Below are 15,154 nucleotides of genomic sequence, written 5' to 3'. Positions count from 1 at the left end.
TCATGCCTGCCCCAGCCACAAGGAAGTCATGGAAAGCCACCCTGCCAGCTTTGAATCACCCAAACATGGTTGTCATCATGCTGTGAGTGAGTAGGAGAAGGCGTGTGAATTTGTGTGTATACTCTATTTTAAACTAATAAGAAATATATAGTCTGTGCCAACCAATTTTCTCCCCCACGTATTACATGCAAGGCACGGTGTAGGCGCTGTCATTTATGTTTATACAACATGTATAACACATCCACATACATTACCTCACTTAATCTTCCCCACAGCCCTGACAGTAGGTGTTATTGCCACCAGTTGACTGATGGGGAAAGTGAGGCCAGCTCTGACGGTCCCACAGTGAGCAGAGGGCTCTACCAAGGCCCACACCCATACCTGTTGCTTGTTCTACACTGGCCTGCCTCACTCATAGCTGGGTGACCTTGGGCAAATTCTCTTACCTTCTCTGAGCCTCACTTTTCTTCTTGGGTCTACAGCGATGACTCAACAAAATAGTGGTGACAGCCCCCAGCACAGGGCTCAGCACAGAGCCTACCACATAGCAAAGGAGCCTCCACTCGTCTGTGGCCTTCACGCTGGAGGTCCTGCACAGCCCTAGAAATCACAGAGCTCAGGGAACATCCTTCTTCTGCCTTTACCTGCAAGCTAGCTGTGGCAGCCTGTCTCCCCAGAGCCCAGTTCCACCATGGCCAGGTCAGGGCTACCAGAACCAGGACTCTGTGCAGCAGAAATGTTGGGAAGTTCCCATCACCCCTGCCAGCAGCCAATGGTGTTCCGTGGAGGACTGCCTGGGATTGAAGCTCTCCCTCCTTCCTTCCTTCCTTCCTTCCTTCCTTCCTTCCTTCCTTCCTTCCTTCCTTCCTTCCTTCTCCTCAAACCCAGTGGAAATGACTTTGTAAAGTATTCCAGGAGACCAGATGTCCAGCTTGGAAAGAGGCTCCCCCTACAATCTAGAAGTCAGCAGGAGTTAGCAGTCCCCCATCTTGCTGCCACTAAGAGGCTCTCATGAATGGAGGTGACTTCTCAAGGGGTGCTATGCCAGTGCCGGAGACTAAGTCAGGTTCCTTGGAAACAGGCTTCAGGGAAGGTTGGTGGAATCCTTTCGAGCTCCTTGGCTTTCCTCCAGAATCTGTCTCACAAGTCAAGAGGGCCCCAGGGGACCGCTGACCTACTATGAAACCAGTTGTCTCCTCCCAGAGCCGGTGGGTCGGGGGCAGAGTGGGAGAGGGGCCGGGAGAGGAGCTCCTTCCACCACCGCTATGTGGGCCACAGGGGAGCAGCGGTCTTGAGTTCCCACTCTGCCAGGCTCTCCTGCCTGATTTCTGTCCCCGTGACCCTCCTGGAAGCTGGGGGACTCTGCAGGGTCCCTCTCAACAAGCACTCTCCCGGCCCCTGCAGACAAATAAATGAGGCCAGCTACCTCTGCAATATATCTTCCCACCCACTCACCTGCCTACAGGTAGACAGCCTTCCCACTGCTGGGCTAGGTGTTCTCTGGTGTCCTATCACCTTCTACAAACTCATGGTGCCTGATGGACCTTGCATGTACAGCCCAGACAGTCGTAGGAGAACAGACTTGAAAGGGGCCTTGAAAAGAGCCAAGGATAACCTGCTCATTGTATAAAATGAGGATTCTGAAATCCAGAGAAGCTAAGAGATGAGTCAAGGTCACATAGCTTGTTCTCAATTTCACATGCGTTTTGTTTGGTCTCCTCATCAAAAATATGTAGCTCCTAGAGGATGAGGCCACTGAGTGTTCCCCACAGCATGCTAATGGGCACTAATTAAATAGTGGGTTCAGGCCACACCTGTTGACAGGTGGATTCTTAGGGAGGAAATGAGAATGAGAACAAACACCTGTCGCCCCTGGGCCCGGGGCATACACTTGACTCTCTGGGCGTCTGTCTCCCTGCCCTGGACCTGGAGATAGAACTGACAATCTCCACAGAGGAAGGTCTCCTGGGAGGAAGGCAGGACAGCTCCTCAGAAGGAGGGGTCACATCACATTTAGACCTAGCACAGGACTTGGAACAGAGGAGCATCCATTCCTTAACAATGCACTGTGGACTGAGGACCGTGAGGGGAAGCTCTGGGGTAGGGCTCACTTGCCACTACTCCAGCACAGACCCATTGTGCTATGCTGGAACCCAGAGAGACTGTGCCCTCCCCTTACCTAATAGGAATTAGACAGATGCTACCACTAACGGGCTAAACTCCCCTTGGTGTTTGTCAGCTTGACATCTGTCTGGATTGTGAGCTGATGACCACGGGCATGAGCCCCCGAGGGAATTCTTTCCACCCAGGGGTCCAGCTTACACCTGGGCTGGCAGACCAAGGCCATGCTGCAGCCTCACCACCCCCACTCATAGCCATGAGATATCCCCTGCTCCTAAATCTACCTCTGCCTCTTAGTGCGGGCCCTCCCAGCCCCACCCGAGACTGAAGACTTTGTGGAAGTAAAAAACAGATCTTCTAGACTTTGGTTTTCACAACAGTAGCTCTTCCCAGCATTTGCCAAAGATTCGAGTAATGGAGGAGATGAGTTTAGCTGCTTTTATGAAAGATCTTGGGAGATGAATAGGTAGAGCTCAGGAATGGCTTGTGTTGTCTCCAGAAGGCTAAAGGAAGAACCATCATCATAGAAGATAAGCCTGGGCTACCCTAAATAATGTGCTCCATTGCTACACACAGACACATCTGCACCCACTTCCTGGACCTGCCACTTTAGCCACTCTCTGAGCCCCAGTTTCTCTTACCTATAAAATGATACAATGCCCATTTTACCTGCTTCACAAGGCTAAGAGGATCACACAAGGGCATGTGAGAATGAGCTTTATTAGGAGAGAAGACTAATATTTATTCAACGTGAGCTTGCCATGTGCCAACCACTTACAGATGTTTTCTTCCAGAGTTTTCACAGCAGTCTTAAGTATGCTTGGTAGTATTATTATCCTCACCTATAAAGCCAAGAAAACGGAGGCTCAGAGGGGTTAAGTGATGTGCACACTGCTTAGCTGTAGTAGAACCAGGGTCAGAACCCAGAATCTGACTTCAAATCCTGTGTTCCTTCCCCTGGCCCCACGCTGTCTCAACAAGAAAAGTAAATGTTGCTTTTTATGAAGAAGCCAGTGAGTCTTCAGACTGAAATTGCTGCCTCATGGAGCCATCCCCTATTGCTAGGAACATCCATTTGTCCCAGGCAGGCCATCAGAAGGGTCAGAACCAACCCCCAGGCCCCCACTGTCCTTAAGACTCTATACCACAGGCGCCAAGACCCTGCAGTCTGTTGAATGTCATCATGATTCTTTGCTTGGATTTGTGGCGGTGGCGGTGGTTTTAATGATTGCCTAGCCACAAAGCCACGAAGCAATCCAATTGGGAGGAAATACAGAATCATGGAACTTTGAGTAGAAGGGGACCTCTGAGAGCAAGTTCAAGCTCCTCATTGGATAAGTGAGGACGCTGACATCCAGAGAAGGTAAGTCCCTTGTTGAAGGTCACACAGTCAGTCAGTGGCTGAGTCCACAGTGGAATCCACCATGCTCAGACTACCAGTCCCCCCTTTCTCTCCACCATCCCGATCACCCTGATATCAATCAGCTTCATGGTTCCCGAGATGGAAGAGGACTGGATGTGGGCCTATAGTCTCTGTTCTCTCTGCTTAGGGAAAAAGGGGATTTTAGATAAGAAAGCCATGTTGCAACCAGGAGTGAAGTGAGTTTGTTTGCCTCATGCACCAACTCATTGGTCTAAGTTCTACCCATTGAGAAGCCAACATGGAAAGGTCTGCTCGGAAATCCCTCAGTGTGTAATGAAACTGGACCCAAACAACGAGGCCTTACCTGGTGCTCCTGGGGCAGGGACAGCCCACTTCTGGCCACCTGGGATAGGTAGAGGGGGCTAAGCTCCTCCTTCTAGTCCAGGCTGCTCCCTTGCAGTCCCCAGGACAGCGCAGAGCACCATGACCTAGGAGGCTCATGTTTCATTCCCCCACTGGCCAGCCGCTCAGCCAGTCCTTCTAACGCTCTGCAGAGGCTCCCTTCCTCCCAGAAGTCTGCCCTGTGACTCCACTCTGTCCTGGTCACTCCACATCCTGCCCCACTGTTGCCTCCTGTGGTTAACACCTGGTTGGTGGCTTTTTCCATGTCACCTCTCTGTCCATCATCTCTCATGTCTGTGTGTTGTATGTGCCCTCTCTACTGTTAACCCCAGACACCCCTCATCCCCAGAGTGTCCTCAGGGTCTGTGTACCTGTTTTCTACCGCAGCCTCTGCCAGGGCTGTGCACAGCGGGCAGCACCAGGCCACAGCATTGACTGGCTATTTGTGCAACACTGGTTGAAGACGCCAGTGACCTGGAAAAGGGCCCAAGCCAGGTTCTGGGGAAGCAAAAGGAAAGAGAAAGGGGTAATCCTCCAACTGGATCATCAGCTCCAACATAACATGACAGAGGAGAGTCAACCATGACTGAGCCTCTCCTCTGTGCCAGACACTGTGCTAGGGACTTAACAGATGCTCCTCAACAGTCCTGTGAGCTATGTGCTTTTACTTCCCAATTTACAAATGGGGTAACTGGATCGAAGATGTTAAGCAACTTGTCTAGATCCATATGACAGGTAAAGAGCAGGGCTAGGCTCTAAATGAAGTTTTGCCTGATGCTAAATAAAGCCCATACTCAACACCGCCCCCACCACAAGCAAGCTCCTTGAGGACAGGCTGCATGGCAATGTCTTGGCTTTGTTTTTGCTGCTGTCTCCTCAATGCCTAGGACTGTGCCAGGGACACAGAAGACGCTCTATAAATATTTGCTGAATGGAAGAACAAAGGGAATGGGTGAATGCCATGCTGCCCCTCCCCAGCAAGGCAGGACACCTGCCCATGATGCCAGATTCTATTTCCAAGAATCCAATGCCAGGGTTCTATTTCCAAGAATCCTCAACAACTATTTGTTCCCTCTCTACTAGATTTGGGATGGCGGTGTGAGTAGAGATGTAAGTTGAACACAAAAGACTACATCCTAATGAGGTGGAGGATTTACAAGCCTCAGTGCCCTGTGACCTGCTGCTTCTGTGGCCGCTTTCTGGCCCATCTGGATCTGGCCCCTCCTCCACCCCAGCCTCCCCCCTCCCCCACTGGGCACCCCCACTGCCTTGACTGAGCCGTACTCAAATTGGCCACGTTCCTACTAAGCAGAGAACTAACAGTTACGCCACCCACCCCGGCCCTATCCGAACTCTCCAGAGTCTGCTCTGGGCCCCAGGGCCAGCTGCTTTTCTCCACATTCCAGCCAAAAATAATACAAGAACGAAGCTGTTTGGTGGAGACTTAATCTAATCTTCATTGCTTCAGTTTTAAAATATCCTGCCTGGTTTAGGGTTTCTTATTACACACAGGGATGTGTTTTTAGTGAGATAGGTCTTAGCAGAAACGTCCTTCTTGTAATTAGAAACCCAGGCAGGCCGGGCCTGCAGTGAGGCATCCAAGCCAAACAGCAGATCCCCTTGAAGACAACGCGTTTGCAGCAAGCTCTTCTCAAGCTCTGCTTGACCGCGTGAGATGAAATGAGCTGTCCCGGGCTTGCTTCTCCCTCTCTCCTGGGGGTTCTGGACGGGAGGAAAAGCTGGAGTTCAGGTAGAAAGACTGTGCTCTCCAACTGTTGCTCCCTCAACCCCCAGCCCTGTCTCCCACCCCCAATCAAAACGGAGACTAAGATGTTGCCTGTGATTGGCTGAGAAGGAAATGAGGAGGAAAAATTACCCCAAGGAATCCCCAAAGACTAGGGAGTATTAAAGACAAGCATTCCACCGGAGCCGCGTCTCCAGGATCAGAGCTAGCTTTTACAAATCAGACACCGGAACAGAAGGAGTCTATGAGCGCGCACACAGTTTTGTGTAAGTGCCGGGTGTAACTTCTTGGGCTTTCTGGCCCAGAATCTGCTTTGATCTGCCAGCAGAGACTGCTAAGAGAGGTTCAGGCCGTGGCTAGCTCCAGACCAGCACCCAACCCCCTCAGCCAACCAGATGTCACACACACCAGTCAGGGCTCAGGCCTTGCCTTCCCAGTGGAATAAAGAGAAGGGGCTGCACTTCTGATAAGTCAGATTCTGCATTCGTCTGATGCAGGAAAGCTATTCCAGGTAACACCATTTGGAAGAAGCGGGCTGGATCCCCCAACTCAGCCAAAATTGCCCCTTTGGTAAAGTGTAGATGGTTTTTGGAATCACAGCAGGCCTTTCAAATTCTAGGATGTAATGCAAGGCAGGAATTCAGCCCCTTTACTATAGCCTAAGAACTCCTGAGAGTTGTGGGGAAGGCCCTGGAGCCAGGCGAGGAAAGAAAACACACCGAAGAATGTGACTTTGCTGCTGAGAAGCCTCTATCTCCCATTTTCTTTACTCAGAGCACAGCCTGTGCTTGATCCAAGCCCATCCTCTCACCCTAGTGAGAACTGTGTGTGATACATTCCACTTTACAGATGAAGAAACCAAGGCCCAGAAGCTAGATGACCCACTGGAGTCATGCAGCCCTGGCAATAACAGAGTCAAAAGAGACCAGGCCACTAAATTTCAGCCTAAACACTAGCTCAGCATGCTGACCTGCCAACCTTGATTATCTGCCCACCACTTCCCTCCCTCCTTCCTCCCTTTCCCACCAGGTATTAGATTTAATTAAATTAGCAGATCCCCATCGCAACAATCCTGGCCATGCTGCCTGGATAGAACCCAGCCCGTGGAGCTCCTCCCTCTAAATTCTGCTTCTCAGTATAATTCAGTCTTCAATAAGTCACGGATCTCACGTGAAGTGTTTTATACAAAGCATGGTGTGTTGGCTAGACTCAGGCTAACGGTGGTTCATGATGATTTCATTTTCCATTAGAACTTCCTCAGTTTTTCCTCTGCAGCATCGTTTTCACCCTCTCCATACTCGGATCTGCGTTTTGTTTGATCCAGACACTTGGCTTCACATGCCGTCACCTCCAGCAATTGCATCACACGTTTATATATATCTTACAGCATCGCAGTCCTTGTGCCACACAGCGTAGGAAAAAGGAAAACTCATAACAGCCTTTCTCACCCTCCTCGAACTAATTTAGAAAATGTGCTCCAGATTAAATAAATCGGGAACAAAAGTCTGAGATTAGAGATAGAATTTCAGAAAGTAGGGAGAGGGAAGCTAAATAAATAGCAAGGAAATCTTGCAACATGTTGGAAGCCTATAAATTTTATTGGTTGTTTCTTTAATAAAAACAAATTCAATTGCTAACAACGCAGTATTATTAAGCCTCTAACATTTAAACATCTAATTTTCCCCTGCTCTGCTGCTGTTTACGTTGCACGTTGGATTCATGGAAGGTAAGGAAGTCAGGTCAATCAGTTTGGTTTGATTCCTAAACCAAGCTAATAGAGACCCCTTTAAAATCCAGCCGTTTTGCTTTCTAGGCGTGCCTTGGTCTCTAATGAGTTACAGCCCAGGTTGAAGATGGACATGGCAGAAAGAAATTTAACACACACTCTGGTGCACCCATAAACTTCAAGGCCAAGGGAGAGGAGGTATGTTTCCAGTTAAGCTAGAACTCCATGAATTCAGGATTCTCCACTCACAAGACAGTAATTCTCCTTATTTCATCACTAACTTACTTCAAATGTGTTTATACAATTTATTGCTACTGAACTTCCAGGCAACTGGTGTAGGGTTAATGAAACCCAGCTTGGAGAAGCTTTGAGCTTTGAACAACTAACCACAGTTTAAATGGTTATGACATGCGGTCAAAGCCACAGCCTGAGCCCACTGCAGTTTCTGTGTTAGGACCTAGTCAAAAACCTTGTCATCTCACCTTTTGTGCCAAACAGATTGAAAAAGCAAAAAGCACTGAAAAACAGCCTGCCTTGTTCCTTCTCAAGGTTCCCAGCCATTTAAACACATTTATCTTACTAAACGCGAGGCAAAGCCCCTCCCCCAGTCCCAAGTAAATATTTTAGTTGCAGTTTGAATTGGCAGCCGGGCTGAAATCCTGAAATCCAGTTTGGGTTTAACAGAACAGGGGTCAGGCCTACCTAAAGCAATGCTGGGAGAGGCTGCTGGGGAGGCACCAAGCAACATTTAAAGGCAGACTCAGTGAAAGCCCAAAGGCAACAAGAGAATGAACAGATGAAACCGGACTGGAAAAGAAGCAAACTCGTCTTTCAGAATCACTTGGACATTAACTTTTATTAATTCTCATTGTCACATGGCACCCTCCCCCAAGCTCTGCCATGTGGGAACTCCAGCAAGCTCCCTCTTTTTAAACAAGCCCATTTTGGAAGAGTAAAGGGGAGGTACTGGATTTGCCACTGCCACACAATAAAAGCCCCTTTTGAAAGCAGCACTTTCATTAACTTAAAGCAATCTATAGACTTAAAAGCAGAGAGCAGTAAACTCCCAGAGAGGATCGTAAAACAGCCAGTCTCAAGTTGGGTATACTTCAGTGCAATTCGCACGAGGCATTTTACTGTGAGCGGTGGTCGGGCCCATCTCCCTCCGGTAACCCCCTGCCCCTTATTCTGAGCAGCCTCTCTTTCTCTTGGCTTTCAAGCCTTCCCGCTCACAAAGGGGAGGCGGTGACCAGGGAGTCTCCGTGGGGTCACGGCTCCCTCCCCCCTCGGGCTCTCAGCGGGAGAGATCTCTCACGAATTCCAAGCCTACAAAACAACAGCCTTGGAGCTCCGCGGCGGCAGTCGCCGCGCCCCGGGCCGCCGAGGCCACTCGTGGGTCGTGGGTCGTGCGTCTTCCGTGTCCTGTAAGGGCTGTCTGGCTCTCCCTGCCAGGGGTGCAGGGGGCTGGGATGGTGGGTTTAATATTAAAAGGAGGAAATCTCAAATCTTCCTCCCCTCAATGCCCTCCTCCCCCCCCCGCTCCCACCCACCACAAACACTGTTTCTCTAGATGCCCAGAGAATAACCTACCTCCCTGGTCGGGACCCCTTCCCACCCCACACCCCACAGCTAGGCCCAAGCTATGGGGATGCAGCCCGAGTGGGAGATTATGAGACCAGAAACGGGACCCTCCCTCCCCGCTTCCACCAAGGTCCTGGGGCCTCCGAAGGCCAGAACGGCAGAGACAGCAGGAGGGCAAGGGCAGGGGCTTTGGGTAATACACCGTGTTATGTTTGAACACCATCATTCTCAGATTTGGGGCGGGGAGGATCGTCTAAACTGCCTAAAATGCGAAGCTTTTGGCTGCCACCAGTTATAGAGCATTTGAAACCCGAAAAGCTAATATCCTGAGGTCTCCGGACAGGAGAGACGACAGTAGGGCACTCCAAGCTTCCTCCTCCCCCGGGCGCACCAGAGGCCGGGTTTGTGGGCTTCTCAGTCCGACGCGGGTAAGCACGGGAAGCGGCTCCAATCAGGGCACTGGAGTTTGAGCCGGTCCTACCCTGGGCCACAGCCCAGACTCCTCGGCCCACTGTGGCACCTCGCTGCTAGCGCTGCCCCCCGGCCTTCATCGCAGGCCGCGGCCCCTGCGGGCCACCGCTCCCGCCCCGCCGTGCTGCGCCCGCAGACCCAGGTGGCTCCTGGAGCACTCCGAGCCGCCTGGGTCGGGTCCTCCGATCCACTCCCAGCCCCGCGAGGCTGCCCTGCCGCTTCGCCCAGAAGGTCTCTTCGATCTGTCCGCTTCCCGGAATCGCTCTCTTAGGACCGGGTCCTGTGTGGCCCAAGTCCTCTCCTCCTAAAGAAACACTTTCGGGGGGGAGCAGCAAAAATTCGGGGCTCGCCTGCCATGGCTCAGATCAACTACTTTCATCGCCTACCTAAACGCTTTTTCACACGCGGAGCTGCAGGACCCCTCGTGCGACCCTCCCCAAATTCCAATAGCTTCCACCACAAGAAAAAGCTGTGATCCTGTTACTGAATCCTAAAAACGCCACCCGTTCCTCCAGCCTCCAACTCCGACCTCCAGCCCTCTGCTCTGGCCGGCGTGTAAACTACTTATCGGCCCTTCGATCCCGATTCCGTAAACAGTCTGGATCCTATAAACCAAACTCTAAACTGGTCCTAAAACCCAGCCCTAATTCAGGCCGATCCACAAGCCCCTACCCCTCAATTCCCAACCCGAGTCTCCCCACCGCGCGGAAACCCCCGGCTCCCCCGTGAAGAGCCCCGGGAAAGGACGGCCCATTTCGCTCGTTTCTTCCTGGGGATCGGGAGCCAGGAAAGCCCGTCACCTAACCCGAAAGAAATGCAAACTTTGAGCGGCAGATTCGGGACCCTGCGCCATCCCCCTCAGCTCTCCGCTCTCGAACGCTTTCCGTTCCCTCTTTTACGAACTCATCCCCTAGTTCTCGAGCCAGAAGGGCTCCCGATTCCCAAGCCTCGCGCGGGCCCCTACGCCCGCCTCACCAAAGATCCCCAACAATCATGGAAAGCCGGTGACCCTACACATTCTCGCTCCTCCCTGGGTGAGGGTCCCTGCGTGTAGCCCCTCGGATCCTGGCTTCCCGGACCCCGCCGATGTTCCCCTGTCTCCACTGATCCGTCTGCAAACCCTCATTCGCCCTGCCTCCCCAGGCCGCGGCCGCGGCTCCTCGACTCCTCCGGTCACCTGGCCCCAGCCTGGGACCGCTCCCGCCTCCAGCCGCTGGAAAGCAGCTCCAGGCTGGTGGCGCCGAGTAAGCTCCGGCCCCAAGGACGCCCGAAGCCGGGAGAAAGAGAACCTGGAGCCTGCCCGCGGTTCCCAGCCTCTCCCCGCGGAGCGCCCGGCCGGGAGCCTTCTGCACCCGGGCTCGGGCCGGCGTGCCTGTTCCTATTCTCGGGTCCCCTGGCGCTCCCGGCGCACAGCTCCCCGCCCGCCCGCTACAGGGTTGGGCCCGGGGCGATTCGAGTCCGCAGCCCGGCTCCTTGCACCCGCGGACAATGCGCGGCCGGCCACGGGCCCAAGCGCGGCGAGGCGGCGGCGGCGGCGGCGGCGGCGGGGCTGAGCGCTGGCCGGGCAGGGGAGCGGGCGGCCCGTGGGGCTCTCGCAGCCTCCGTGCCCGGCCTCGCCGCCCCTCGCGCTGCTCCGCTCCGCGCTCTCCCGGCGCTTCCCCAGCTTCTCTCTGCACGCTCCCGCCGTCCCTCGCTGCTCCCTGCCTCCCTCCTCCCTGCTGCCTCCCTCTCTCTCCTCCCTGCTGCCTCCCTCTCTCCCTCTCTCCTCCTTGCCCTGTCGCAATGAATAATACTCTGGCTTGGGGACTGGAATAAAACACACGCGCTCTGAGGCAGCCGCCCGCAGCAGCAGCCGCCGCCGCGCCGCCGCCGCCGCCTGCAAAAGCGTCTCTGACATGGAAATGAATGACAGCTTACCTGATGCCAATCTTCATCAGACTGACACCGGCGTGACAACACAGCCTATACTTCCCAGCACTGCTCGGGACGTCAGCGGCACAGGGACCCGCCCCCCGGACCCCCCCTTCACACACCTCCCCTCTCCCCACTCCCCCTTTTCTCCCCACCCCCCATCACCCCCACCCACTCCCGGCCCGGCCGCTGCCAAGTCGGAGGAGCCGCTGGAGTGTCTCCCTCTACTGGAGGCTCTCGGGCGGCGGGCGCGGGCCTGCTCCTGCGGCGGGGAGGCGGGCGGCCTGGAGAAGCGGCTCCGCTCGCGAGGAGCCTCGGATGGGGAGTGCTGTGGACCCCCAGGAACTCTGGAGCACCCTCCCGCCCCCAAGCCAAGTCCTCCTTAGCGAACAACCGGGGCCGAGTTCCAAGATATCACCGGTGCTGAGGGGACCGAGATGAGGTGAGATTTTCTGTGGACCCCAAGAGAACTCCCCAGAAATGATGAAACTTAAAACGGGCAAGAAATCCTTCCTTCCACCAGCACTCCCCCTCCCCCTTTTCCTGCCTGGCTGGCCTCATTTTTATGATTGCATTTGAATAATTCTCATTACCCTGGCCCCAGAAAAGGTGTTCAGATGACACTCTGGTTAGTTATTCCTGGTCTCAAGAGCTTTTTCTGCTGTGGGCTTCCTGGGGTGTCTGGTTCAAGGTGGGGCAGAGGGAGAGAGGAAAGAGTGGAGAGGCTTTGTCAGTAAAGCACTTCTTTGCAAATGTCAGGCAAGCCTGTTCTAAGCCACTGCTATTTTCATTCTAATAAAAAGTCCTCAAGAAACTCAGTGAGTTCCCAGAGTTCTGGGGGCTGGGGTGCAGTCATATAAAGGGAAAGACCAGCTGGGCTGTTTCAGCCTGGGCCTACTGGGGTGGCTTCATCTACATCAGGGAGGAAATGGGCTCCTTACATGCCCTCTACAGTGGAAGACAAAAGCAGGCATGTGTAGACAGACCCACAAGCGCCTCCATTCACTCAGCAGAGATCACAGTCCTACTAAGAGCCACACACAGGAGCACACATGCTTGCTTCCTCAACTTAGCACATGGCCCTCCGCATAAAGGGACAAGAGAACCCCTTCTGCCTCTGGAAGTTTGCTTCTTGCTCCCCATAGAGGAGCCCTTTCAGCCAGTCAGGCAGCCATTGATCCTCTGACCCCAGGCCAGGCAGGGGGCCTGGAAGAAGCCCAGACAAAGACACCGACATAAGCGGGAAAGCAGAAAGTGAAACCCAGCCGCTGGGTTTTCAGTAAAGAATCTGACCAAAGAAGTCGAAGGCTGCCCCTGAGCTCTTCTCAGGCCTCTGGGTCGCCACTCACCCACCTCTGTCATGGGCAAGGATGAGAGCTGTTAGCATTGCCTGGCTCAGGGGAGGCAATTGAGACCCTTCTTATATCACATCCCAGGTACACACACTACTGTTTGTCCAGATCCTCCCAATACCCTCAACCACCCACCAACGTTGCTTGTGGGAGAAACTCTTCAGTGGTAGCCCCCATTATAGACAGATTAGAATCCTCTCACCTTCACATAGAACCTCCAAAAACTTCACTAGGTGGATTTATGTCACCCTAGCCTCTGATCTGCAGTCAGAGTCTCTGGCTGCTGACAGCATAATCGCTATTATATATTATACATTGTATAATAATATAATAATAATGAATGCACTTGCCCTTTTTATGTGGTACAGAAGCGGCCAGATTCTCCAACCCAGAGGCTGGAGGTCAGGCTGCCATAAACTCTCAGAGGGAAGCCCTCTTCAGATAAGGGAGGGGGAGGGGAGATCCATTTGTCTCTGCCCAGGACCCCTGGAGGGAGGAGTTTCTCTCTTTCCCATGGCTCCCAGTGAGTTGCTACAGCCTGCAGTCAGAGGGGAAAATCAGGCTGAATTTACCCCATCAGAGAGGTGTCAGTGAGCCATAAATAGGACCGCAGGCAACAGCCTTGGATCACTGATTTACACCTGTCACACCCCTCGTTTTCTGAAATCTAGATCAATGCCCAACACTTTCCTGATGTGGGAGATCCATTGCCATGAGCTATTAATTTTTGGAGTCTTTAAATACTATGATTTTCACTAATACCTTTTTGGTGCTTTAAACTGCACATCGTAGTTTTAAGTAAATATATCTTGCTTTGACTATTTTTGTCATTTGCAAGAGCTTAAAAAATGATTATCCAAAATATAACCATCGTTTTTATAATCACTGAAGGCAAATATTTTCCCTGCGCCCACCAGAAGCTCTGCTGTGTGCTAGCACTAAGAATAAAGAGCAGAAGCAAAGAGGTTCAGGTTATGGCTCCTGTCCTCAAGAAGCATTCATTTGTTGAAGAAGACAAAGCACCAATATGTAAAACATTAAGTAGCAATAATACAGGAATCAACAGAAGACACAAGCTAGTAAATACTTAATGAAGAAATGAGTTGTCAATATGTCAAATTCCATGAGTTCCACATCTCAGTTTTGGCTCTGTCAATGAGTAGAGAAAGGATAGAGTAGAAATTAAGAATTCACTACAGATACTCTACAATTTCTTCCCCACCATCCATCCCTCTGAGGATGAAGAAGAGAATGGAGAGGAATGTACATGTTGTACTGCATAAGCCATCAACACACTGACATTATAACCAAATAGAAGTTTCTACAAATCCTAGTTATCACTCCTAAATTTTGGAGTTCCTGTTTGGTTCTGGGCCCTCTTCTCACTCTACCTGCACTTTGTCTGTGGTATAAGCAGCCCACACCAGCCGAGGCTGCCTCCTCCAATCTTCCAATGTGGGTGATCAATGGCCCAACTGAATTCTGCCAATGTCACAATATGAACAAAAATTTAAGACCTGTCTGTATTAGTTTGCTCAAGCTGCCACAACAAAATGCCACACACTGGATGGATTCAACATGAGACATTGATTTTCTTACAGTTGTGGAGGCTGGAAGTTCAAGATCAAGGTGCCAGCAGAGTTGGTTTCTGGAGAGCCTTCTCCTCCTGGCTTGTAGATGGCACCTTCTCACTGTGCCCTCGCGTGGCCTCTCCTCTGTGTACACAGGCAGAGAGACAGCTCTGGTGGTCTCTCCCTCGTCTTATAAGGACAGTCCTGTTGGATTGCGGCCTACCCTTATGACCTCGCTTAACCCCCCTAAAGGCCCTGCCTTCATATACGGTCACATTGGGGGTTAGGGTGTCAACCCCTATTAATTTGGGTGGCGGGCACAATTTAGTCCATAATACCACCCAACTACCAGTTCCCTTCACTCTCAACTTAATTATTTTTAATGAATATTGATAGATTGCGAGTTCCCTGAGGATGGGGACAATATCTTATTTCATCTTAGGATCCCTAAAACCTGGTCCAGTGCCCAATCCAGAAAACATATTAAAGAAATGCTTGTTGGATTGAACTGAATGAAACTTATTTCTCCATCATTGTTCCAGTCCTAGTTGACAGACTTATCACCAGTCACCTGGAATATTTTGATAATTTTCTAACTGGTCTAAATGCCTCCAGTATCTCCAATCCCTCCTATACACTTGCACAAGGATGTTCTTCCTAAAACAAAGGTTGGGTCACACCTTGGTTTCTCCTGAAAATCATCAGTAGCTTTCCATTGCTTATAAGATTTAGCCTAAAAAGTTACTGGGCCTTATAATAAAAAGAAGGACCTTGAATGCCACACTCCTTACTTAGCAAGGCCTTCACATTAGTCCTCATCTGGCCCTGATTCCCTTTCAGGCTAATCTGCTCCATTCCTGCCAACGCCTCCCCAACTCCACCTTCTAGTGATTTCCAGTGCTTCCTGCTGCA

General features: G+C 51.8%; 1 protein-coding gene across 7 annotated transcripts in view; it reads right to left on the bottom strand.

Annotated features, from left to right (window-relative positions):
- The window catches only part of PKNOX2 (PBX/knotted 1 homeobox 2), a 267,659-nt gene extending 256,230 nt beyond the window's left edge, over positions 1-11,429 (bottom strand). For 5 of the 7 annotated variants that reach the window (XM_031016196.3, XM_055356316.2, XM_031016199.3 and 2 more), the window contains exon 1: positions 11,326-11,429. The gene's annotated coding sequence lies outside the window, so the exon portion shown is untranslated. The remainder of the gene's footprint in view (positions 1-11,325) is intronic. The other 2 variants (XM_031016195.3, XM_055356313.2) reach the window with 2 other exon arrangements.
- Positions 11,430-15,154: the final 3,725 nt, after the last annotated feature.

This window comes from Gorilla gorilla, chromosome 9 (genome assembly GCF_029281585.2).
Source record: "Gorilla gorilla gorilla isolate KB3781 chromosome 9, NHGRI_mGorGor1-v2.1_pri, whole genome shotgun sequence".
Taxonomy (NCBI): Eukaryota; Metazoa; Chordata; class Mammalia; order Primates; family Hominidae; genus Gorilla; species Gorilla gorilla.
This window is presented reverse-complemented; position numbering and strand designations above follow the sequence as displayed.